The sequence below is a fragment of the Ictidomys tridecemlineatus genome, chromosome 14 (genome assembly GCF_052094955.1).
Source record: "Ictidomys tridecemlineatus isolate mIctTri1 chromosome 14, mIctTri1.hap1, whole genome shotgun sequence".
Taxonomy (NCBI): domain Eukaryota; kingdom Metazoa; phylum Chordata; class Mammalia; order Rodentia; family Sciuridae; genus Ictidomys; species Ictidomys tridecemlineatus.
In genome coordinates this window covers 48,394,429-48,418,865 of record NC_135490.1, presented here as the reverse complement: position 1 = coordinate 48,418,865, position 24,437 = coordinate 48,394,429, and the positions used below count along the sequence as shown (strand labels likewise).

Here is a 24,437-nt window from a genome sequence, read left to right as displayed (position 1 = left end):
TTTCTGATTTCTGAAGTTTATGCTAGAGTTTGAACATAAAGTTTCATTTTACTTAATCTGGAGCCAGTTATTATTTTAAAATGAGAAATCCATGAGTAAATAAATCAAAGAGGGGCTTTGGATGTATTTTTGCATGGGTGATTTGTGCAGTACAACCAAAATACCTGGGATGTTGGTACATACAGTATTTATATTCAGTGGTAAGATTAAGGAAAGAAGAACTATTTGCAAATAATTTTAATTTATACCAGATTGATTGCATTAAAGCCCCACAATATGATTGCTTTTGTTGTTATTCTACTGACCCTGCAACTTGGAAATTCCATTCATTTCTCTGTACATTTTAACCATTCATCACTTCTGATTCTTATTTCCTGTTAGCCTTATTGTTTCCTGTCTTTCTTTGGGCCCTTCACTCACATATATTTATTCTCTCTCCAACTTCCTGACTTTTTTTTCATCCCTCATCTTCTCTTTCCATGTTTAATATGTGGATTTGCCTACTATCCAACTTCATATTTGTTCGAGTCATATGGTTAAAAGCAAATATCTAACTGGGGTGTAGTTCAGTGGAAGACTGCTTGCCTCATATGTGCAAGACCCCTGACATGATCCCCAGCACCACAAACAAAAATGCATAAATAAATAAAAACAAATGTCCTAATTCTGAGATTGGGAATATGATATAACAATAACTAACATTTATAGCATGCTTCTCATGTATCAGACACTATCAAGCACTTTCCTACAGATTTTAATTTAATACAGGAACCCTGTGAAGTAAAAGGGGTGAAGGAACTTGTGCAGGGGCTCGCGGCCAGGTCAAAAGTCTTTTATTGCCTCAGCTGCTTACTCCTTTAGATCTAAGTGTAAAAATCTTTTTTTTTTCTTTTTGCTTCTTGGGACTTTGTCCCTGTAGTTTGCTATTATATCTTATACACTAAATATTGTTAATAGTCTTCAATTTAAAAAAGAACTTCAGTACACTTTAATAGATCTTGGTCTCTAATTTGAACAAAAGTTGGTGTATTACTAATTACATTTGGTTATCTGCAAAAGTTAGTTCCAATGGAAGGAAGCATGATAAACCAACCTTTCCACTGCAAAATTGAATGGTTTTAAGGGTCATTTGAGATGCTAAATCCAAGACTGTTGGTAACTGCCATCTGAGATGCTTTACTCTCTGTAACTGACCTTTTTTCTGTTAATTTGGCTACCTCTCCCTGCTTAGATTGTCCTTTACATTAGGTAGTGATTTACCATGGCTTGAAGGAGTGAACACTCCTCCTGAGGGTATTTATGTTACCATAGTGTTTGTCAGTGATGTGATTTCCTGAGATTAAAAATTTTTAAATATGTGGCAGGTCAGCATCATATATTGAATTTATGAAATTTAACAAGGCCCATTTTACTCCTGTGCTGCTCAGCTACAGATCCTGGAATGCTTAATGTCATGCTTTGGAATAATGGTTCTCATCGGGGTCTGCTACTGCTGAGTCAGAACTGGTTCTTGGATTAAAATTGGTCCTCTTTATTCTAGTCCATTGTGTCTTGTCTGGTGCTTCCTCAGTTTCCTTACATAAGTCAGAACAAAGGCTCGATATGTAAATACTGCATTCAGCCTAGACCTGTTTACTTCTTTCAAATTAGCTTTTAAGCATATAAGCAATAGAAAAAAATGGAAACAATATGTAGATCTCTTGGAGAAGAAAGAAATTGCTTCCACTCTGGAGTGTTTTATAACTTTGTGGGATCTACTCAATGTCTAAATCAGAAATTCTTAGTACTTTAGGATTCATTTCCATGCTTTATATAGTGCTTTAAAAGTTACAAATGAATTTAGGCAGTTTGTTTCCAGAACTGATTTTAAGATTTTCTTTGCACCTGGGGAATTAGTTCTGTACTGGAGGCCTTAAGCCAGAGCCAGCCAGGTCGCCTTGAACCACGTGACCACTTAGGGCTTTCGTAGAGCATGCTTTTAACTATTTAAAATAATTACCACGCTGAACCTGGAGACCTTTGAAAAGTCCATAAAGTTAATTACACGTTAAGACATACCTTCTCCTTTGCTGCTTAAGCCCTATGTCAATTTTACAATATTTCTTTGTTAACAAAATCACCATGGTTGAAGTACTGTATATAGTGACGTGCAGTTCATTTCATGCAGACACATTGAAGTAAGGTAGTAGAAATAAGTGCATGGTTGTTAAGATCCCACACCTTTGGTGATCATTGTATGGCTAGGAGACAAAGGCTTTTTGTAAACTTGGTACATTTTTGCCTACTTTGAGTTAGTGCTTTCTGATTATTGTACATAATCATTTGAGACCTTTGCCCTTGTATCATTTGATTCTTAGAGTTTATATTGTTGATTTGGTTCCATGACATAGAATGATCCCAGAATTTTTTGTCATTGCTTCCAAGTCAGCAACTAACAATGATCATAGTTAACAATGGAGGCTCACTCATATGCCAGGTATTACTCTGTGAAACTTGTCAGGGAGCTCATGAAGTGGAAGTTTCTCTAATTCTCTTACATGGGAGGAGACTGAGGCTAGGAAAGGTTACTTAGGATCACTCACTGTAAGTGGTGCAACAAACTAGACAGAACAGAGAAAGAGACTGATGGAGACTCATCCGTTGTCTAGATATTAAGTTAGGCAGCAGAGAAACAAAGATGTATAAGATTCAAGTCCAGGCCTCCATGGAAATTACTTTGGTCATGGATTGCCATGATAGACATATAAATAATTAATGATGCAATGTATGCATTTCATAAAATAGGTATACGTGCAAAGTCTGTGAGAAAAGATTAAAGGAAGGAATCAGACTTATTGGGCAGACAGAGATAAAGGAATACTGCACAGAGGAAATGGCTTTTGCTTGAAGATGACCAGAAAACTCTTGGAAGAGTCTGCATCCCTAGCAAAATACCCAGAATATCTCAAGTCCTCACTAATTTTGTGGGGGGTGGTGGTGACAGTGGCACTCTGGCCAGCTAGATGAGCATGGAAGAAGAGCATCATAGGGGATAGATGTACTTGATTGAAAGCTCAGAGGCTGATTAGAGTGTGATGTTCTCTTCCTTGGTATAGCATTGGTCAGGGGCATATGGGAATGTGACCAGTGGCTACATCACACATAACTCCTTTTACTTAGACCAAATCCCCTACTAGAAATCGCCTGCACTCCCAACATTCTCACTATACCTGAGGTAATTCCTGTCTGCAACTGCCATGCATACTTATCTCATCTCTTCTTTCTCTCTAGTCACAGTTCTTTGTTTCTCTGCCATTCTTGATACTTAATGACATATTGCCCTGGTAACCCCTTTGATTACCACACTGTTATTATTTTAACTTTTCTTATGTCATACTCTGCTTTTTGGTGTACAGAGAACCTTAAGAGTTCATATGCTCACCTTGACCCTGATAAGGGAGGAGATGAGGTCCATGGTAATGAGTATTGTACAAAATCATGTGACAGGCCTGGTGGGTTTCTGTAAGCTAGTGTTCCTCTCCCTTTCCTGAACTCTAGTGAGTGTATGGAAGTGGGAAGCTGTGTATCATGCTCACTGTGGGCCATGGAGCCGCTTGGAAATCTGTAAGTGAAAGAATGAAGACCTCTGTGGCTTTGAGTCACATACAGATGATGTGGTGCCCAAGCTTGGAAAACAGCGTCTAAGCATATAAAGAATACGACCACACTGTTAGATGTGTTTGCTCAGAAATATAAGAAGAGCAACTGCTGGGCAGGATTTTCTTATTAAAACCTTTTCATTAGGAGTACTAGGAAACGTGGAAGTTGAATGCATTACTTACAAGGCACTTGACCACCTCAAGCAGCTTAATAATATTTCTGGTACATTAAACTTGGATTTCTTATATAAGTCATGATTATAAGTTTAATGTGTTATTTTCCAATGTAAAAAGATCATTTCCTTGGGCTGGGGCTGTAGCTCAGTGGCAGAATGTTTGCCTAGCATGTGTGAGGCATTGGGTTCAATCCTCAGCACCACATAAAAATAAACAAAATAAAGACATTCCATCCATCTACAACTTCAAAATTTTTTTAAAAAATCATTTCCCCAATAGTTTTCTTTTTCCACAATGATATAATTAAGGATTGAAATTAGATTCCACAGTGCCCATGTAATTGGTAATTGGAAAGTCCCTCTCTGACTCAAAAGAAGGGTTATTGGTAACAAACTGTTTTCACTACTCTCTCCTCAGAGGCTCAGAGAAGGTGGAGCTTCCAGATTGCATTCTTAAGTGTGCACTGGGTAGAAGAGTTAGGTATTAGGTTCCTGCTAAATGTGAATAACCATAACCATGACTTATACATGATTTATTATAGATACCAACATAGTAGACTTTTATTATTTATAACAACATTCAAGAATGCAATTATTCATTGAACAGTGACCCAGAAGATCCATGGCATGTAGTAATTTGTAATTGGAATCACATGTGCTTTGAAGTGCCTGCCCAGGAGCAAATCACCTACCTGATGACAAGCCAACTGCCCATATGCTTTAGTTCACTATCATATGTGCAAGAATCCCAAACTAGTCAAAAATCATTACTTCATAAATGACCACCAGCTTCTCAGGCTGGTGCTGAGAGTGAAGAGGAATAACAAAGGGCTAGAAAGTGATTTTTTAACCAGAAAACAGAAATCTGGTACAAATTGAAAAAAAAACCCATCATCCTTGGATTTGGCAGTAGGTTGAGTCACTGAAATACATATATGGAACCAAGAACAACAATTCTGGAGATACTTCAATGAATACACTGGTCAGGGTAAAATTGTGCTTTCTGGGTCAGTGGTAGCCTGTTTTGTGGTGCACCAACTAGAGCCTTTGCAAAGACCTCAGGACTTCTGTCTTGAGGGATTCCCCCAGCTGCTGTATCATCATAGCTTTTTGCTAGGATCCTGGCTCAGTAATGGTATGTTGACTGAATAGCCTTTTTGAATACAGACATTACTCTACACCATTAGTCTATTTGAATACCATTCAACCATTTGTCTTGAAGGTCAGTTGAGATGTCTCAGATTTCTGGTTTAGGGCTTTATGATGGGATAAAATTCCCACTATGTATGTATCAGTAGTTGCTTGTAACAAACATTGTGTATGTTTTTAAAAAAGAGTATCAGGCTGATGGGATTCTATTAGCCACCTAGGAGGAAACATCTTGAATAGGAAAGATAATAAAAAATGGCCATCTCTACATAGGAATTGGAGCAGTAGTCAGTAGTCAGTGTAGATGCTGGAACTGACACTGGGCATTAAGTCAAGGAGAAAAGGTGGCTTCTTAATCTGTTGTTGAAGGATACTTAGAATGGAAATTCACATATCCACAGTGTACTAAGCTTTGAGTATCACTGAAGAACCCTGTAGGATTTCCTTCCCACATGTGCATGTCTGCCCCCTTATGAGGCTCCTTTTTTATATGTCTGCTTTTCCTTTCCTTTTCTTTTTTTAATATTATTTTTCATGGTTATAGGTGTACACAATATCTTTAGTTTTATTTTTATGTGGTGCTGAGGATCGAACCCAGTTCCCCATGCATGCTAGGCAAATGCTCTACCTCTGAGCCACAACCCAAGCCCTAGGAGCTTTTCCTTTTCAAGGAAAATTTTTCTATTCTTAGTTATAAAAGGGACAGAAGATAGCCTTGACATCAACCTTGAATTTTAAAGAGTAGCTTTCTTAGGAGTGAGAGGAGCTGTGCCTTGGAAGACAGAAAATCAATAAGAAAAGAAAAAGCGGGAAATGGAGTGGAGACAGGGAAGGCTGGCTCTGTCTTCCTCATTTGTTAGGCCAGACATCTGCACTGTCTCTACAAGACCAAGTAGGTAAAAGCACATATTCAGTGTCAGGACAGAGTCTCTCAGCCATCGGGAGATATTGACAGACTTCAGGAGCAGAACAAGAACAAAGCAGCACCATTTAAGCTGTGAGAAGCCATGGCAGCCTGATGGGGCTTTGCAGACAGGCTTTCAGAGTGGCATTTACACCAAGCTGAGGCTTTGGAGACAGAGATCCTGCCTCCCTTAATAAGGTATTATACCATCATTAATGCTGAGGCATCCTATCTAGTCTTACCAGAGCCTCTGGTCTTAGTGTTCCCATTTTAGCCTGCCTAGGCTTCTTGTTCTGAAGAGGCTGAGGAAACTGCCAGAGATTTTAATTTCCTGAGGATTAGGCTGTTACAGAGATGTCCCTGAGGTATGGAGACACAGGATGTTCCTGATAGGAGCTGTCTCCTCTGGGGCCCCAGTCCCAAAGCCCATGGTGTGCAAACAGATTACCTTTGTGTTCCATCCCTGTGGGCCTGCCATCTATCCTGTCCCTAGCATGTTTATTCACCATGTCTCTCAGCCCCAGGCTCTTGCCTGTGTGGGTGGGCATCCTGTCAGCACTTGGCTTGTGGACAGCACCACAGCCATCCCTGACCAGAAGTTACTCTTCTGACCTCTTTAGCCACTACTCCACTTACATAAAGGTTATTTTTGTTTGGGTTCATTTGTATTTTTAGCTGGTTTTGCGATGAAGGAGCTTCATGAGCAAGTCATTTTTAAGCTAGATTCTAATCAGTTTTAAATATTATGAAACAGGTTTGAATAACTATCAGGAAAAGATGCTGATGGCAGACTGAAAGAGGAGGCTGAGATGGTGACTGTGTATCATGATAGAATCACCGCAGAGTTCCCTGGGAGACCTGGCTTTTGGCCATTAGCTGGGTGACCCATTAGTCATTCATCTGGCATTTCTGAGCCACTCTTCATGCACATGTAAGAATCCCTGAGAATATTTTACTTGTCTGTTGACAAGTAAGTCCTATAGGCAGAATCATTCCCACATTTTTATGTAAGAACAACCATATTTATTCCCCCTTGTGGAAAGGATTAGATTGATTTGTTGAAAATTCTGAGTTATAGAACATTTCAAAAGAAGTCTAAGATTTCCACTGAAAGTTCAAATGTATGGAAAATCTAGGTTCAGAGATGACTAAAGGTTTTCTGTATGTCATTGGTTTTCTTAAAATATCCAACTTATTTTGGTGTTTCTTGCACAGTAGTTGATTATTGACTATTTGTGAAGTTAAAGACTAGATAAGAATCTTCCAGGTACTTTTAACAAATAGATGTAGGGCTTTGGAAAGAAACATGTACATTGGTTATAGGAGTGTTTCTCAAGGGTTTCTTCAGAGTGTTTTATTTAATTTCACTCTTCAAAGGGCAAAATACTTCTATTGTTCAGACAGTTCATGTTCATAGGAAACTTATTGCCAAGGTTTCTAGTTTTCCCCCTATGTGTCCACTCTTCTCTTGTTTCATAGAAATACAATTTTAGCTATGGAGATGGCCACCCAGAACACACTTCCTAAACTCCCTTCCAGGTGGGTATGACCACATGACTAAAACATTCTGTGAAGTCAGCATAAACAGTGCACATCCTGTCATGTAGAGTCAGGCCCTCCCCTCCACTTTCCCCACTGGTTGGAATCCTGTACAGACCAGGCAATACACTAAGGGTTGAGGAGGGTGGGTGGGTAGATGGATGGATATATGGATGGATAGAACATAGATCCTTAACTGGATCCCAGTTTCCGTAACTTACATAAAGTTAAATTTCGTGTCACTGCTGCTTCAGCTTAACACAAATTTTAAAATTAATTTGATGCCCTTTGACATTTTTGAAAATGGAAGACCATCCTAGAACATGGGAGCAGTACCAATGCTGAACATGGTGTCCACTTTGGCAGCAGCTGTGACTTCACCTCACTCCTGGAAGCCCTTGATAGTTTGCCTTCTCTCTTGTTATGCACCTTCCTCCTTGGATTCTATCTCAGGATAAAATGGCAGCCTCCATGTGTGCTTCCATTCCCTGCAGAAGAGGATGAGCTTGGGTGGGGCCTCTGCTGTTCAGGTCTATTAAGCATGTGGCTGTCTATCCACTTATACTTAAAGCCACCTCTGCTCTGTAGCTATAGAAAAGATAGGCAGGCAGGACAGAGGACAACACGTTTTCCTGGGAGAAGGAGAGAGAATGGCACAGCTTATAAGAGACTGAGGTTTTCAAGCCGCTGAGGTCTATAGCAGCTGCTTTCAAAACATGCTACCTGGACAGCAACCATAGGAACCTGTGAATTTGTTAGAAATGCTCCTCCTCAGGCCTTACCACAGATCAACCACATCAGTAACTCTGGGCATGAGATTCAGCAGTCTGCTTCAGAAAGCACTCCAGGAGGCTCGGTTTGGGAACCATTATCCAAGGAGGGTTGGAAAGCCTGATAGTGGCACTTACAAGGAGAATATCTTGATGAAAGTCCTGGCTGCAGAAAAACTTCAGCTAGAGGTAAAATGGCCAGGTGAGGAATGAATGAGGAAGCATGCTCTTCAGAGAAGAGTTTAAATAGGTGGGGGTTCTTGTGGTACTCCTAAGAAGAGTCTAGAAATGTTTCCTTCTGTGTTTGATACCAGGGGCATATCTAGCCTTATCTTCTGGTTCAGGAATATTGTATCAGCCAGATATGCATAAGTTCCTTCACACTCCATGTGGGAATTGTGATTCTTAAATGGTGGGTATTTTTGGAGTGGAAAAAGTGCTATACTATAGTGAATAGGGTGGACTCCTTTCTCCCACCTTACCCTGGAGGACAGCTTTGAACCAGGAGCGAGGTTTTTAATGGCTGCAAAGAGAAAAAAAAAAGTATGATTTCCATGTAAGGGCTACCAAGAATATAAGTGCCTATTTGATAAATTATTTTTTGAAATGACTTTTCCATTTTGGTAGTTGAAGTTTGAAAAATGTTTGGAGTACTATAATTATCATTTCTGTGAAAAAATACACATTGCAGTATTTTTTTTTTTTTTGCTACAAGTCAAGTTGTAGTTTAGGATGGAAAGTAAACACGTTCCTTTGCTCAGCTGCAGCTCACATATTTATAGTCTGTGGGTGCCCTCTTGGCAGTCATGGTGGACCAGGGTTTACACAGTGGGTACACAAAGGACACAAAGAAGGCATAGAAACACGGAGCCCTTTCATGGACTTGTCCTGCTGCAAGTCTGATTAGGAAGTTTGTGCTGGAGCTGAAGGAGCCATCTAGAAAGGTGGAGACACCTTCAGAGAAAGTCGTGGGAAGAGAACGAGGCAGTTCTCAGAGGCCCTGATTGCCTCTTGGGAAGCCTTTTTCTAACCAGGGAAAGCCCTAGCAGGGCAGGTATAGATGTTGGGAGGCCTTTCTGTGTTTCTGTGCTTTGGGATGTACTCATTACCGTTACATGTCACCTTTGTATGTAATGAAAGCTGGCGAAATATCTCCAGGCAGAACTACCTATATGAGGCAGTTTCCTTACCTCCAGGTGGAGTGCAGTTCATCTTTTCAAAAGGCTGCTTCTTCTTAAGAAATTAATGAAGTAATGGAAGCTTAAAGAGAACTGATGCATGAGTAGAATATTTGGAATATTAAGATGATTGCATGTGGCATGCTATACTAAATGTGTGTACCTCTTTTTGGGTCTGCCTTTCATAATCAGCTTCACCATTATCGATAATTGTGAGTATTAATGATGGGATACCTGTGTTCTGGGACATCTTGTTAGGCATTAAATCAAGTAAAAAGTAGAAAGTATGACAGCCTTAAAGTTCTGTGTATGCCTGTTTATTTGTCTAAGTATGTACGCATAGGCATACATACACACCTATGAACATACAAAAATATGAATTTTTAAATATTTTTAATATAAATATATTACATATCTGTACAATATTAAAGGTTACAAACTTGTTTATTCTCTAAAACAATATTGTAAAATAAGTGTCTTTAGGCCCTAACATCTGGGTATTTCATGAAGCCCTGTGAAATTAGGTGGCTTGCTGAGGATCTTAAAAGAGTTATAAGTGATGCACACACACACACACACACACACACACACACACACACACACACACACTCTGAGGTTTCTGACTCTAAGCCTAGATTCTTTCTAGTATTTAATTATAATGGTGATAGTCCTGTCAAGAGCTCCTCTGCTGAGCACTTAAGATTAGCCAGGCATTGAGTTACCTGCAATATCTGTTAACTTGCTCAACTCATAACAATCTTGAGGAAACTCTGACCCAGTAATGTCAACAAACTTTCCTGAGATCACATAGCTAGTTGTAGAAGAGCCATGATTTGGACATAGTTTAGCTTGGATCTTAAAGCTTTCTGGTAAACCAGTTAGCTATATTGACTCCTAAATAAATAAATAAATAAAGTTGCTAAAAAGTAACCTCTATTAAATGTCAAGTTAGTGGTTCTAAAAAGTAGATTATCTACAGGAAAACAGAAATTAAAAAGAGAAAAGGATGAAGAGGCAGAAAGAAATAAATGGCCCAAATATTTTTTTTGTCTATTTATAATTTTAGCCACATGGTTGTTTTCAGCATGTGCAATAACCCTTGTGAGACCTATCAATTGCAGTTAAGTATCTTGCAGTTCTTTATTTTCTGCTGCTGCCATCAGCAAGGACAGAATAGCAGCAGCATATTCTGCTGTTCTCTTTACCTGTCCTTTTTTTCATGCTGTTCTGCATCCACTCCTTATTCTTGATATATCATTTTAATTGCACAAATACAGTCACTTTCAGGAGCCACTGAAGATCTCAGATCAGCACATAATATTTTTTAGAGTCCTTCTAAAGACTTTTGAAATCCATTTATTACCTCTGGGGCTCAAGTTTACTGTTCCTTATTTATTAAGTATTCCACACTTCATTCTGTACTCATAAAATCCAGAGTGTCAGGAAATCCTGGTGATTTGAAAGAACATGATTGGTTGCTCCATTAATTCAGTAAGCATTTGTTGGTCTTCCTTGAATGAGCAGGAGTCCAGCCTCATGGGAACCCAATTGAGTAGGAAGTGCTCTTAGAAACCCTGGCTGGATTATGTTCTTCGGAGACATCTACAGTGTCAGCCTCTTGTCTTACAGATGAGGAACACCAAAGATTTCATTCTCATGTATTTGAAATCTGACGTTTTATTGTATTTTTTTTCAAATCAGTGTCATCATTACCCAAAGGAAAAACTAATTTGAAGCATCCATTTCTCAATGAAGGAAAGATCAAAGTGTAGGAGACATCCCACCCAAAGTCACAGGATCCCTCTGCAAAAGTGAGGGATAATGTTTGTGTTAGATAATGGACATCTCCTTCCATTCAATACCAGCGGGAGTTTCATATTTCTACTGTTTATGCCACTGTGACATTTTCCAACTGTTAGGAAACAAAACATTTTTGTTAGTTAGTGTTAGTTAGTATCAGTGGTTTTTGTTTCTGAATTCATTGTTATGGCAAAGAGAGATGAGAAAATCCCCAGTGTTGGTAGTGGGAGAAGGTGGAGAAAAAGAGTAGAAAAACAGAAAAAACACATTCCCTGGTTATGGTAGAAAGAGAGGTGACTGTGAGGAGGTGGATCCTATGAAGACAGGATAGGAAAAGGTATGGCTACTGAATGGCGCCAGCCCGGGACAGGAAAAGGTGGAAAGCAGGTATTAGTGAGGGAGAGGCAGGCACTGGGCAAAAGAGAATCTTTAAAATTATGTTTTAGGAAAGTTGCTATAGAGAGTGGTTAGTTGGGAGAGGAGAAATTCTTTGGCCAGATGACTCTTTTGGGTTAAAAAAGATATTTTATCCATCTAAAACTAAAAAAATAAAATTTAAAAAAGTAGTTTTTTAAGTTTAGTTATTTATAAATGAGTGAACACTTGTAATAGAAAGTGATATTTTTAATTGATTTGATTGTTTTACAGGTAGAGCTTTTTATACTCCTGAGACTATTGATACAGCTAGACTTCATTATCAGAATCCCTGGGCCCCAATTCTTCATGCGGTGGCACTTTGGTTAAATAGATAAGGGTTTACGTGTGCAGAATTCACAGAAGCAGCAGTGTCTGGTTTACAAAAACGTTCTGCACCCATCAGTTTAAACCAGGCATCAGGAGCAATGGCCACTGCTAAATCTTTGCCAGAAATTAACAAAGACCAAATACATCTGATTTTAGGTAGAGTGTCATATTAATATATTTCAAGATGTATCACTTTTGAAAATTCAAGTTTTCACTTTAATGCTTTGGGAAACTTTTGTACAGCACAATTCAAAGAAAGAATCATAAAAAGATTTTTAGTTCATCTTATAAATTAGCTGAATTTTTACCTAAAAATTATTTAAAACTACTCTTTAAAAATTGTAGATGTCATGTTCACTCACAGAGCAATACTAAATAATTTGCAAGAAAAAAAACTTAATTTTTTAAATTCTACAACAGATTATCTTTATACTTGGCACTTAACAAATCATCATCCCATAAAGAAAAAAAGTTTAAAAATTTAAAGAATTCTAATTTACAATTACTTTCTACATGATGTTTTAGTGTTTAAAAATTTATTGGGCTGGGGATGTGGCTCAAGCGGTAGCGCGCTCGTCTGGCGTGTGTGAGGCCCAGGTTGGATCCTCAGCACCACATACAAACAACGATGTTGTGTCCACCAATAACTAAAAAATAAATATTAAAAAATTCTCTCTCTCTCTCTCTCTCTCTCTCTCTCTCTTTAAAAAATTATACATTCTAATGAAGATTTTAGTGATTTCTTATTTTCTGGGGATAGAAAAGGACCACAATTTGAAAGGTATAATTGTAGAATTTATCAGTAGATTCAATAAATAAAAATGTGAAATATTTCCAAAACCTTAACCTCATACACATAAATAGCACTTTTTACCCATGACATTTATTGGGCCTCTAAAACTACATAAAAGAGATTGTGAGGGGAATTGGAAGAAAAAATAAGGAGAGAAATGAATTACAGTAGATGGGATAGAAAGAGAAGATGGGGGGAGGGGGATAGTAGAGGATAGGAAAGGTAGCAGAATACATCAGTCACTAGTATGGCATTATGTAAAAATGTGAATGTGTAACCTATGTGATTCTGCAATCTGTATTTGGGGTAAAAATGGGAGTTCATAACTCACTTGAAACTATTGTTCGAAGTATGATATGTCAAGAGCTTTGTAAGGTTTTGAACAACAAATTAAAAAAAAGAAAAAAAAAGAAAACTTGGTTTGCATATAAAATTTCTTGGCAACTATTAAATGAAAAGTGTAATGTTATAATGTTCATAAAGTTACTTTTACTATACTGTAATTTTAAAAGGTCCCAGAAATAGAAATGTTAGTTTGAATATTAATCAATGCAATGCTACAACTGTATGTTCAGTTTGAATGCTTAGCTTAGAAACCATTTTGAACTATACTTTAACAAATAAATGTAGGTTAAAGTAATCTATATGAAAAATAGAGGAAAAACGTGATGCCAATACAACATAAAGTGTCTTCTATCAATTTCTATTCTGTGTATTTCAGATGTGAGTATACAGTTTCTTTGTTCCCCAAGACCTGAGAAGCCTGTGGAGCATGTTACTACATGTCTACAGGCCTTGCACACCTTGCTGATTCTCCTTGTGCCCGGATCCATATTGCAGAAGATCAGGTACAGTGTATTTCTAAAATGAAGGGTTCCATATCACAGAAGATCAAGTACAGTGTATTTCTAAAATGAATAACTATTTATATACTTTGTTTTAATTATATTTATATTAGTATAATGTTATCAGATAGTAAATATATATTGTATTAATTAATAACAGTAGTATATATTAAATTAGTGAAAGACAATATATAATAAGTATTCAAGATTTCTCTGTACTTAATCTTGGATGACCAGGAAGCAGTAGACTATAGATATCATTATACCTTCTTTGTTTTGTTTATCATCAATCAAATAAAACTAAAACTTTAAGGAATAACTTGAGAGTTAGGAAATAATTGAAGTAGTAAAAGGCTAAAGTAACTTACAAGGCCATTAAGTAAATTATGCCACTTTAAAAAATATATTTTTTTAGTTGTAAGTGGATCTTTTATTTTATTTATTTATGTGTGGTGCTGAGGAATGAACCCAGGGCCTCACACATGCCAGGCAAGAATTGTACCACTGAAACACAACTCCTGCCCCAAATTATGCCACTTTTGAATGTTAGATAAAGTTTTCTCTCTCATTTAATGAAATCTGGGAGGTGGCCAATAGCTCATTCACAATTTAAAGAACCACCTTTTCTAATTTCAGTGTGTAACATCTAGGGAACTTAATTCATATTACAAAACCAAGCTGCCACTGGATTTGTTATTCCTTGTAACTAGAAATTCTATATCTTTATAATAAAGTTCATCTCTTGACATCACCACTACAATATGGTGTCACTTGGATAGTTTCCTATAAAACACAAAAAGATAAAATACCAACCTGATACCAATTTTTTATGTCAAAATTAGTTTTGCATTTTATTCTATCTAAAACTAAAACATAACATATGCTGTGTGAGTATAGGATTCAATAACTGATTAACTCTTGTTTGAACCCCAACCCTGTGGCCTCAATTTGTGCTTCAATTTGAACTACAAGTTACTACAATTAATATTAGAATCGTTTTCAGATAGTTAAACCTATAAGATTTGATCTATGAAAGAAGAGTGACTACTATATTTAAATTCGAGCATTTGGGTTATAATATAGTATATTACACAGCTAGCTATTTTTTGGATTTAATGATATTTTATTCAAGTATTGCTATACTGTGGGAAAAATGGACTTTTTAAAAAAAAATTGGGTCCTATAATTTCAACATTGTCAGAGTGCACTGATTCATGTTGTATTTATTCACCTAGCTGCTGTCACTCTTTTTCTGTTCTGCCTCAGACACAGTTTGAAACTATAGATAATCAAACATAATGTTACAGCCTCTAAATTAAGTGATAACTATCATGTAATATGTACTTTGTTCATACATATAAGGTGTTCTTAGAATAGGAACTGTCCTGAGAAGGATATCTCCTCAGGAAAGACAATAGTTGAATCATATCTTACAGAGGAATTATACTTATTTATTTATTAGTTGTTATTTTTAGACATACATGACATATTATACATACATGGAATATTATTCTAATTAGGATATCATTCTTTTGGTTTTACATGATGTAGAATTATACTGGTCATGTATTAATTTATGAACCTAGGAAAGTTATGTCCAATTTATAACTTTCACTGTCTTTCCTATTCCCATCCCCACTCCTTTCCCTTTGTCTAATCAAATGAACTTCTGTTCTTCCTCTCCATACACTCCCTTGTAGTGGATTACCATCCACATATCAGGGAGAACATTTGGCCTTTAGGACTTTGGGACTGGCTTATTTCACTTAGCATGATATTCTCCAGTTCCATCCATTTTTTCAGCAAATGCAATAATTTCATTCTTCTTTGTGGCTGAATAATATTCCATTGTGTATATATACCACATTGAATTTTCTTTATCCGTTCAGTTACTGAGGAATTATTGAGGCCAAAGTAAAGAATTGGGTTTTCCTCTAAGAATAAAGTAGCAAATATAAAAACTAAGGAAGCATGAGAAAACAGGAGAAGTTCAGGGACACTGTAGTCATTTAGTGTGGTTTCTGTGAATGCAAAATGTAGAGGTTATTAGATGAGGCTGGACAACAGGGCAAAAACCAAATCATGAAGATTTCTTTTTAGCATATAAGAGAATTTTGACTGTATCCTGAAATTGATGGGAAGTAATTAACAATATTTAAATAAAGGAATGACATGAATGATTTTTTTTCAGAAGGAACATGCTATCAATCTTGTAGAAGGTTGTTTGTGAGACAAGAACGGAGGCAGGAGACCAATTAAGTGACTCTTTATAATTTCAGAGAAATAATATACTAGTCTAGGAAAACTGATTAAAGGAGGAAGAAAAGAGGATCAAGATTGAAGCCTTGAGGATAAATACCATTTAAGGGTTGAGAGGAAGGAAATAAATCAGCATTGGAGATCTCTAGCGTGGTAAGAGAAAACCCAAAACAGAAACAGTTTATCAAAGATAAGGGAGAAATGTCAAGAAAGGCAGATAAGGCCAGGAGTGGTGGCTAATGCCTGTAATCCCAGTGACTCTGAAGGCTGAGGTAGGAGGATCACAAGTTCAAACCAAGCCTCAGAAATTAAGTGAGGCCCTACACATCTTAGTAAGACCCTGTCTCAAAGTGAAAACAAAACAAAACAAAAAAAGGAGGCTGGGGATGTGGTTCAGTGGTTAAGCACCCCTGGGTTCAATCCCCAGTACCAAAAGAAAAAAAGAATGCAGATTATATCATCTAAAGAAACAGTACATAAATGAGGAAAGAAAAGGGTCCAGAGGAGGTTATTAGAGACCTTCTGCAGAGGATTTTCTTGGGTTGGTAAAAGCTAGATTGTAGAAGATCAGGGGGGTGAATGAGAAAGTAAATGAAGTAGAAACATCTAGGCTGGGAAAGGAAGGAGCAAGACAGAGGAGGCATGTGGGTAGATAAAAGGGTCTGAGAGACTTTGGGAGCTTTGGATAAGAAAGAATTGAACATTTTCTTTATATTGAGGAGAATAGTCTAACTAGACAGGGAGGTTGAAGACATATGAGATATGATTGAAATCCTTAAAGAATCCCTGGGAAGTCAACTAGGATGGGAACGGTGGGATCACATGAAGAAAGATGAATCAACTTGGGAAAGAAGCTGGGCATTAGATAAAGTGGAAACATTAAGGGAAGAGGTAAAGGTACTTTATTTGCTATTGAGCTTTCTCTGACTTTGAAATTTAAGGCAGACTCATTTGGCAGATTACCTGTGAAAGCTGAAAGTTTGTAATCCTTGCTGAGGTGAATAGAGGAGGGACTCTCTAAAAATCCCTGTTGTCTGTGGCACACAACTCTCAAGTACTCAGCTTAGATTTGGTTTAAGGGCACTAAACTCTAAAAGTAATGTTTAACTCAAGTATTTTTTTAACCTGTGGGAGAATGATTCAACTTAAATATTCAAGACATCTGTTGCTTAAAAATCTGTTAGAATGAAATGTGACCATTTCCCAGGATTGTTAATATTCTTACTTGTTTCACAGTCCTCTATGTTGATATTAATTGTAAAATACTTAGTTTTCATATGTATGTTTTCTCAGTTTTTAATAATATACATTTATTCTTTAAAATTAAAATTAATTCAACTTATTTGATTCAATTTATAATAGCTGATTGGTGTTGAGTTGCTGAGTGTTTTGCATCATCTCCTTTTGACCTGGAACCCACCATCCATCCAGCTGTTGGTTACTGGAGTTGTAAAACAGATAGTAAGAGCTGCTCAGGATTATTTGCAGGAAAAAAGAAATACTCTAAGTAAGCACTGTAAATCACACTAACTTAAAGTAAACCTTATTTACACTCTAATTTTTGAAGTAGTAATGCCAGGAGGTTTATAATTTAGAAAATGATCATACATTTAGAAAATTTGAAACTGAGTTTGTTTTCATTAGAAAGGACCAAATGAAATTGCTGATAGCTGATCATTTTTCCCCTCCAAAAATGTCAACTTCACATAGTTCAACCTAGCGTATGTGTTATTTTTATTAGGAAATAATTACCTAAAATTTTCTAAGTAAAAAATAACTATCCATCTGTTTAGAGAAGTTAATACACAAAATTCTAGTAAGACAGAGAATTATACTAAGAAAGACATGTAGCATTATTTAGGCATTTACTTGTAAATCCTTTTGAAGGAATTTCTTAAAGGTATTTATTGTGATATTTTATATGCCATTTTCAATTTTCTGCTGAAAATTTTACTAAAATTATTTTTTATCTAATATGAAGATGACATGGAAAAAAGTCCTGTCCAGTATTAGGAGAAGGAGGTGACAGTGGTGGCCTCATTCCTGGAAAATCTCTTGTGTTTGCAACTATGGAGCTATTGATGTTCATTTTAGTTCGGCATATGCCACATCTGATGTCAGACTCTCCAAGTCACATAGCCACTAAATCCCAGCTGTCAGAAGAAAGTGCTTGTCTGGTGGCAGCCACAGTCACCATTCTCTATGATTTACCGTCCCTTTGTTCACCTGCTGGTACAGTATTGATCAGTATTTCAAAATGCATTATATGCAGTAGTGAAAGTGATCTTGCCTTAAATTTTAAACACTTATAATTTATTTTTCTCTTAAATCTCAATTGTGGAATGAGAAGTTAGTCTTTTAAAAAGATTTATGTACTTTTAAGATCCTATAAAGATTAAAGATTCAAAACATGAAAGACCTAAGCTGTCTTTTCAGATATGTTTCAAACAAGACAGAACTGCAGACTGGGGAAGATAGTAAGGTAGAATTACAAAGCTCATTATTTTCTAATCTGGTTGACATTCATGAGCAACATTGAAAAGCTAAAGAATTTCAGAGGAGAGTGATAGCCAACTCTAAGGAGTATCTAAAGAAATCATGACTAGTAAATATAATAGATATTGAAAAACTGTTGTATGGAAGCAAACTTTCCTTGTTTTGCTAGAAAGTAAAACTAATTATTAGTAAACATACTGGTAAATTTCAGTATAACCAAGGGACAATTTTTTTATTCTTACAGTTACCCTACATGTGTAAAAAGAATGACTTTCTCTCCTTGGAGTTTTGTAGGAAGCTGCCTATAAGAATAGTGAAGGGATTCTTTTGTTAAGTGGATGGTTGTTATTTTTTTTGGGTTGTAGTTGGACACAATACCTTTATTTCATTTATTTTTATGTGCTGCTGAGGATGAAACCCAGCACCTCACACATGCTCAACCACTGAGCCACAACCCCAGGCCCCCCACCCCCACCACTATGGTTGAATTTTTACCCACAAATTCTGGGATCCTATAATTTCTTCTTTGCTTACCTCAGTAGTCTTCTCATTTTCCTGGCTTGATTAGGCTGGCTTTGGTACACTGAAGGTTAATTATATGTTTTAGAATTACTAATAAGTTTCACCAGGTAACTTAGATGGTTCTCAAAGTATATGGTAGTATTCTCCTTCTGTTTTTCTATCTTCCTTTCTCATTTTCATTATGAAGGGCAGGACTACTAAATAGGTGAAATATTAGCAGTAATAAAATGGCTGGGTTGGAAAAAAGAAATATCAGTTCTCTCTTCTCTAAAATAACATGGTAATTTCTTATGTTCTTTTTCAAACATTGAATTATAGTAAAAGTAATGTAGCAATTTTTATATAAAAACAAAGAAAATAAATAATATGAAACCATAGTCAGCCAGGCATGGTGGCATGCACTCTAGTCCCAGCTACTCCAAAGCCTGAGGCAGAAGGATAACTTTAGCCTAGGGATATGGGGACAGCCAGAGAAATGCAGTGAGACCCTGTCTAAAAGAAGAGGGAAAAAAGACAAACATAATTAATTGTAAAAAAATAAGGAATGGAAACTTCTACAGTGGCATTGAGTAATTATGAGGTAATCTGCTTTGTTTTTATTTTAGGATGTATGACAATCCTGCCCACAATTCTGTTCTTAATTACAAGAATATTAAAAGATAAAGCAATAAAGTCTGCAGACAATCAGGTTCCTCTACCCATCAGTGCAGCTTTTCAAGACATTAAAATTATTGTGACACTTTCAATGGCCAAAACTGAGGAAACTCAAAAACAGTGGACAGCTCTAATTTGTAGCACTTTTGCATGTATCCTGGAATATTCACAACCAGGTAACCTGTCAGAATTTTTAAAAATATTGATCTGTTCAGATATCTATCTGTTCCCTAATTAATTAATTATTTAAGTAATTGTATCAGAAAATTGCTGTATAACATTGAATTAACTCAGAGAGGTGCATTAGTCACATTTTTTTGGATTTGAAATTTCAATAACTCTGTCTGAATTATTGACTTTAAATATCTTTGTCTTAGAACTTTCATACATACTGGAAAGTTTTAAAAAAGGATATAATATATATCCAGAATTGACATGTATTAGTATAATTGATATAAAATTGGAAAGAAGTTGAAGTATCTGTCACTATTTCAATGTATCACAAATGGAACCATAATCTTGGTATTGATATATTTTATTCTACAAATTTCCCTATTATAAATTATATTTTCTATGTTAATATGCATCAATTATTTTAACAAATATACTTAGTTTATATATATATGCATTATATAGAAAGTGAGATAAGTAACCATGAATGATATATATATTTTTTACTATTTAATTTACATAAGTAATGTTATAATATCCCATTCTACTTTTTTTCCCTCTGTAATTAAGTTTTGGTTCTATTAATGTAGATAAATAAAACCTTCATTCATTCTTAACTCCTATGTAGCTTTACATCACATTTATTTGTTCAATTATTCATTCCTGTCAATGGATATTTTTGCTGTTTCTAGTTTCTCCCAATTAAAAAAGTTGCTTTAGCAAACATCATGGATTTCTTTTGCATGTGTTCTGTGAGAAATTTTCTAGGGTATATATCCATAAGTGGAATTGATGGCATATATTAACTTCCATTGTATCAGACATCACCAAATTGTTCTCCAAAGTAGCCAAGTGAATTTACACTCACATCAGCAGCATAAGATGATCTTTGTTTCTCCGTATCCTGACCAATACTTGGTATTATTTGGTTTCCAAATTTTGTTATATGATGGCTACTATGTCCTATCATGTTGTTTTAATTGTTACTTCTCATTTTCCTAATGAATATAAGTATTTTTCATGTTTGTGTCTTATTTGGAGGGAAATCCTTAGTCATGTTTTTGTCCATTTTCTTTGGTGTTTGGCTTTTTCTCTCAAGTTTTTTTTTGGATATAAAGAAAATGTAGAAAAACTAAAAAAAGAATAATAATGAAAGATTTGTCATGTTGCCTAATAAAAAAAATTCCACATTATTTAAAAATGTTTAGTAGCCCAGGAATCAGTGGATGGGACAGTAGAACAGAAGAGATTTCTATAGAAGACACATGTATCCTCATAAGAGTAAAATAAACAATAAAGATCATTCATCCATTATTCTTCAAATGGGTGTACCAATTAACTGTTTGAGAAATAAATTCTCATCAGCCCTTCATCTTATATCATAATTTAAAATTGACACGAGATAAATTTAAATGGTAATATAAAATATTTAAAATAAGAAAACAAAGAAAATACAGATGACCTTTTTGTGGCAGAATGGCAAAAGACTAACTATAAGTCAGTGAGAGATAATGCAGAGGAAATATACATATACATAGACTGATATATTGGCCTATGTAGACATCAAAGCATCTTACATTGAAAGGTATCTGAAAAATTAATAATAATATCTATGTAACTGTTTATTCTATTAACCAATAAAGAAGTCTTATAAGAGAATTAATAACCAATAGAAAAAATAACAAAGGAAAGAAGGCACATTAGTTAAAAGTGGTGGTGCACGCCTGTAATCCCAATGACTAGAGAGGCTAACACAGGATTACCAGTTTGAGACCAGCTTCAGTGACTTAGTGAGGCCCCGAGCAGCTTAATGAGACCCTGTCTCAGATTTTAAAATAAAAAGGACTGGGGATGTGGCTCAGTGCTTAAGCACTTCTGGGTTTAATTCTCAGTGCCAAACAAACAAATTATGAAAAAAAAATCAGCCACATTAATGGGTAAAAGAATACAGCCAAAACACTAATGTAATTTTTTACTTGTAAAATGACTTTTGAAAAATCTGAATATGTTCAGCTGAAATTATTACCAAACATTTTTATACTTTGCTGAAGAGAATTTAAACTGATTTAAATTTTCAGGGACTAATTCTGCAAGATGTATAACGAGCCTTTAAGAAAGCCAGGTGTGGTGGCACATAACCTATAATCCCAGTCATTGAGGAGGCCAAGGGAGGCGGATTGAAGATTTGAAGCCAGCCTCAGCAATTTTTGCCTCACTTTTCCTACCTGTAGAATACCTACAGGTCTATGGTCCGGTAATAGTAAGAATTAGGTAGAATAGATAATATTTGTAAGGTGTTTATCCCAGGGACTGGCACAGAATAAATGTTCAAAAATGGTAGCTTAAAAGCCAGTCTTGATACAGAAATGTAAACGTCAGCACACGCATAAAGACCCGAAAAATAAAGGCTCCCTAAGGCTAGGAGTGACCTGAAGGGACACATTGTTTGGTTCCTCTTTTCAGCAGAGAGATGTCTAATAATTCAAGGGCAACAAATGTTATCAAGCCTGATATTGCAAGGAGACTCCTTAATCGGTTTTGGTGACCTTTTCCAGCGTTATATAACCTTGAAATCCAGCTGCGTCACATGGCAACCCCTAAGGACTTGAGACCCTGACTGGCTACCACTGTATCACTTCAGCACCTCGGACAGTGCTCCAGCCAGCATTCAGGCTCCATGAATGTTTGGTAAATGAATGAAAGAACATCATTAAGAAAACACACCCTATGGCCAGAGTGAAATCCTTCTAATTCTAACTTAGTTTATTTGCTCCCTTCTGTTTCTTGTCCAACTGGTTAATAACTTTACTACTCAAAATTGGAAGGCAGTATTTTAGAAATCCCTTAGGCTTCTTCTCTCTATGTTAATCTATCCTTGATTCCTTTATCTTGTTCTTTTCTTTGACTCAGTTTTAAGCTCTATTCTTGATAGGCATTGGGCTACATGATTCCACTCAGCTGGAGATGCCTGGGATGACTGAGGGTAATAATTCCCAAGCCATTGCAGATAATATGCAAAGCAGAAAATTAAATTATAGGTAATTAGGAGTCAACACAAGATTCTTTAGAAAGTGGCTTGGAATTGCCTTATGGCCATAAACAACTGAATCTGAATGAAAATTAATTTGAAATAACTTGATTAGTAATTTATATAATTATAAGTTTCCCAGGACTTCTCGCTGCCATTCATTCAACCTCAGCATTCTTAGACACAAGAATTGCAGATGTCGGAATGTATTTTACAGGTAACAGGTACTTTGTTTGGAACTATATTAGGATCTCTTTGTGCTATTTATGTGGTGTTAATAGTTTTACTATTAAAACTTCATAGTAGTAAATGGAATGAATTAGCTCTGCAAAGCTTGAATAATAACTCACTGCTCACTCTCATTTCCGTTTCTTTCCACCCACAGCAATTTTTCAAAACAGAAATAGCTTTATTATGAAAATCTCTCTTATGCATATTGAAAAACTTCAGAATTTTACAAAAGACAGAGATCACCTTTAATTTATCACCTAGAGATGATCATGATAAACTTCTTGGAGTAGATCTTTGGTCTGTATCTATGTGTCTTATTCTGTCTCCTCCTCTATTGAGAAACATAAAACCCCTCATATATTCTGTCTTGTGATAGGGTATTTATCACTTAACATTCTTTCTGTCATCAATAAATTTAGAACTTTGTCACCATTTAAAATGGCTGCAGGGTAATAGTCCATAGTTTATGTATTTCAATTCTATCATTAATTCAAAGTCCTCACCTCTCCACCTCCCATTTCAGCTGCAGCTGTATGGTCACTTTAAATGGAGGACCTGACCAGCTTTGTAAGGAGACAATTCAGGGTGGGAGACCATCTTCTCAGCAAATGGGGCTGGGACAACTGGTTCCTCACATGAGAAACAGGAGCCTCAATCCTGGCCTCATTTCAAACATAAAAACTAAAGTGGAATATATCAGAGACCCAAGAGTCAAATCTGATGAAAATCAACTTTTAGGAAAATTAAGAGAAAAAAAAATGTTTTGATCTTTGGTTAGGCCAAGACATTTTAGAATGCACACAAAAATGATGGACCATAAGATAAATAAGTGATAAATTGGACTCTGTCAAAATTATTAACTTGTTCCCCTCATGGAATTATCAGAGCATGAGAAGTTAAGGTATAGGCAAGTGAAAAAAAGCACAAAACAAATAGTTGATAGAATTACTTGTATATAAAGAATTCGTATGACTCAATAAAAAAGGATAACTCCATCCAATATTGGAGAAGACTTGAATAGTCATTTCACCAAAGAATACACACAAATGTCAAATAAGTACATGAAAATATCCTTGACATCATTGGTCTCTAGAGAAATGCTAATTAAAACTATGCAGATTCTTTTCCTCATGTACTAGAATGACTAGAACTGAAAAGACCAGTAGTCTCAGCAGTTGACAAGACAGGAATGGAAGGTGAGATGGCTTCTTTAGAAGATGTTTTGGCTTCTTAGAAGTGTCAACAACACCCACCGCATGACTAAATAATCTCATTTCTAGGAATTTTCTCAGAAGAAGCAGAAACGTAGGTGTTCACACCAAGACTTTTACTTGAATCTTCAGAGCCCCTTTGTTCATAGTAACACCAAACTGGAAACATCCAGATGTTTATGGGTAAACAAGATGTGTATCTGTACAATGGAATACTATTAGTAATCAAAATGGCTAACTGTGAATGCACACTGCAAACAGGATGGACTTCAAAGCCTTTATTCTGTGTGAGGTCAGCCAAACACAATAGTCTCGGTATTGCATTATTT

General features: G+C 36.1%; 1 long non-coding RNA gene across 2 annotated transcripts in view; it reads left to right on the top strand.

The window, feature by feature from the left end:
• The window catches only part of LOC120886476 (uncharacterized), a 66,310-nt gene extending 45,768 nt beyond the window's left edge, over positions 1 to 20,542 (top strand). Inside the window, exons 3-4 of one of the 2 annotated variants that reach the window (XR_013430350.1) lie at positions 13,413 to 13,539; positions 17,158 to 20,542. This is a non-coding gene — a long non-coding RNA (uncharacterized LOC120886476). Of the gene's footprint in view, positions 1 to 13,412 lie in introns of both variants that reach the window. The other variant, XR_013430349.1, reaches the window with a different exon arrangement.
• The last annotated feature ends 3,895 nt before the right edge of the window (positions 20,543 to 24,437 follow it).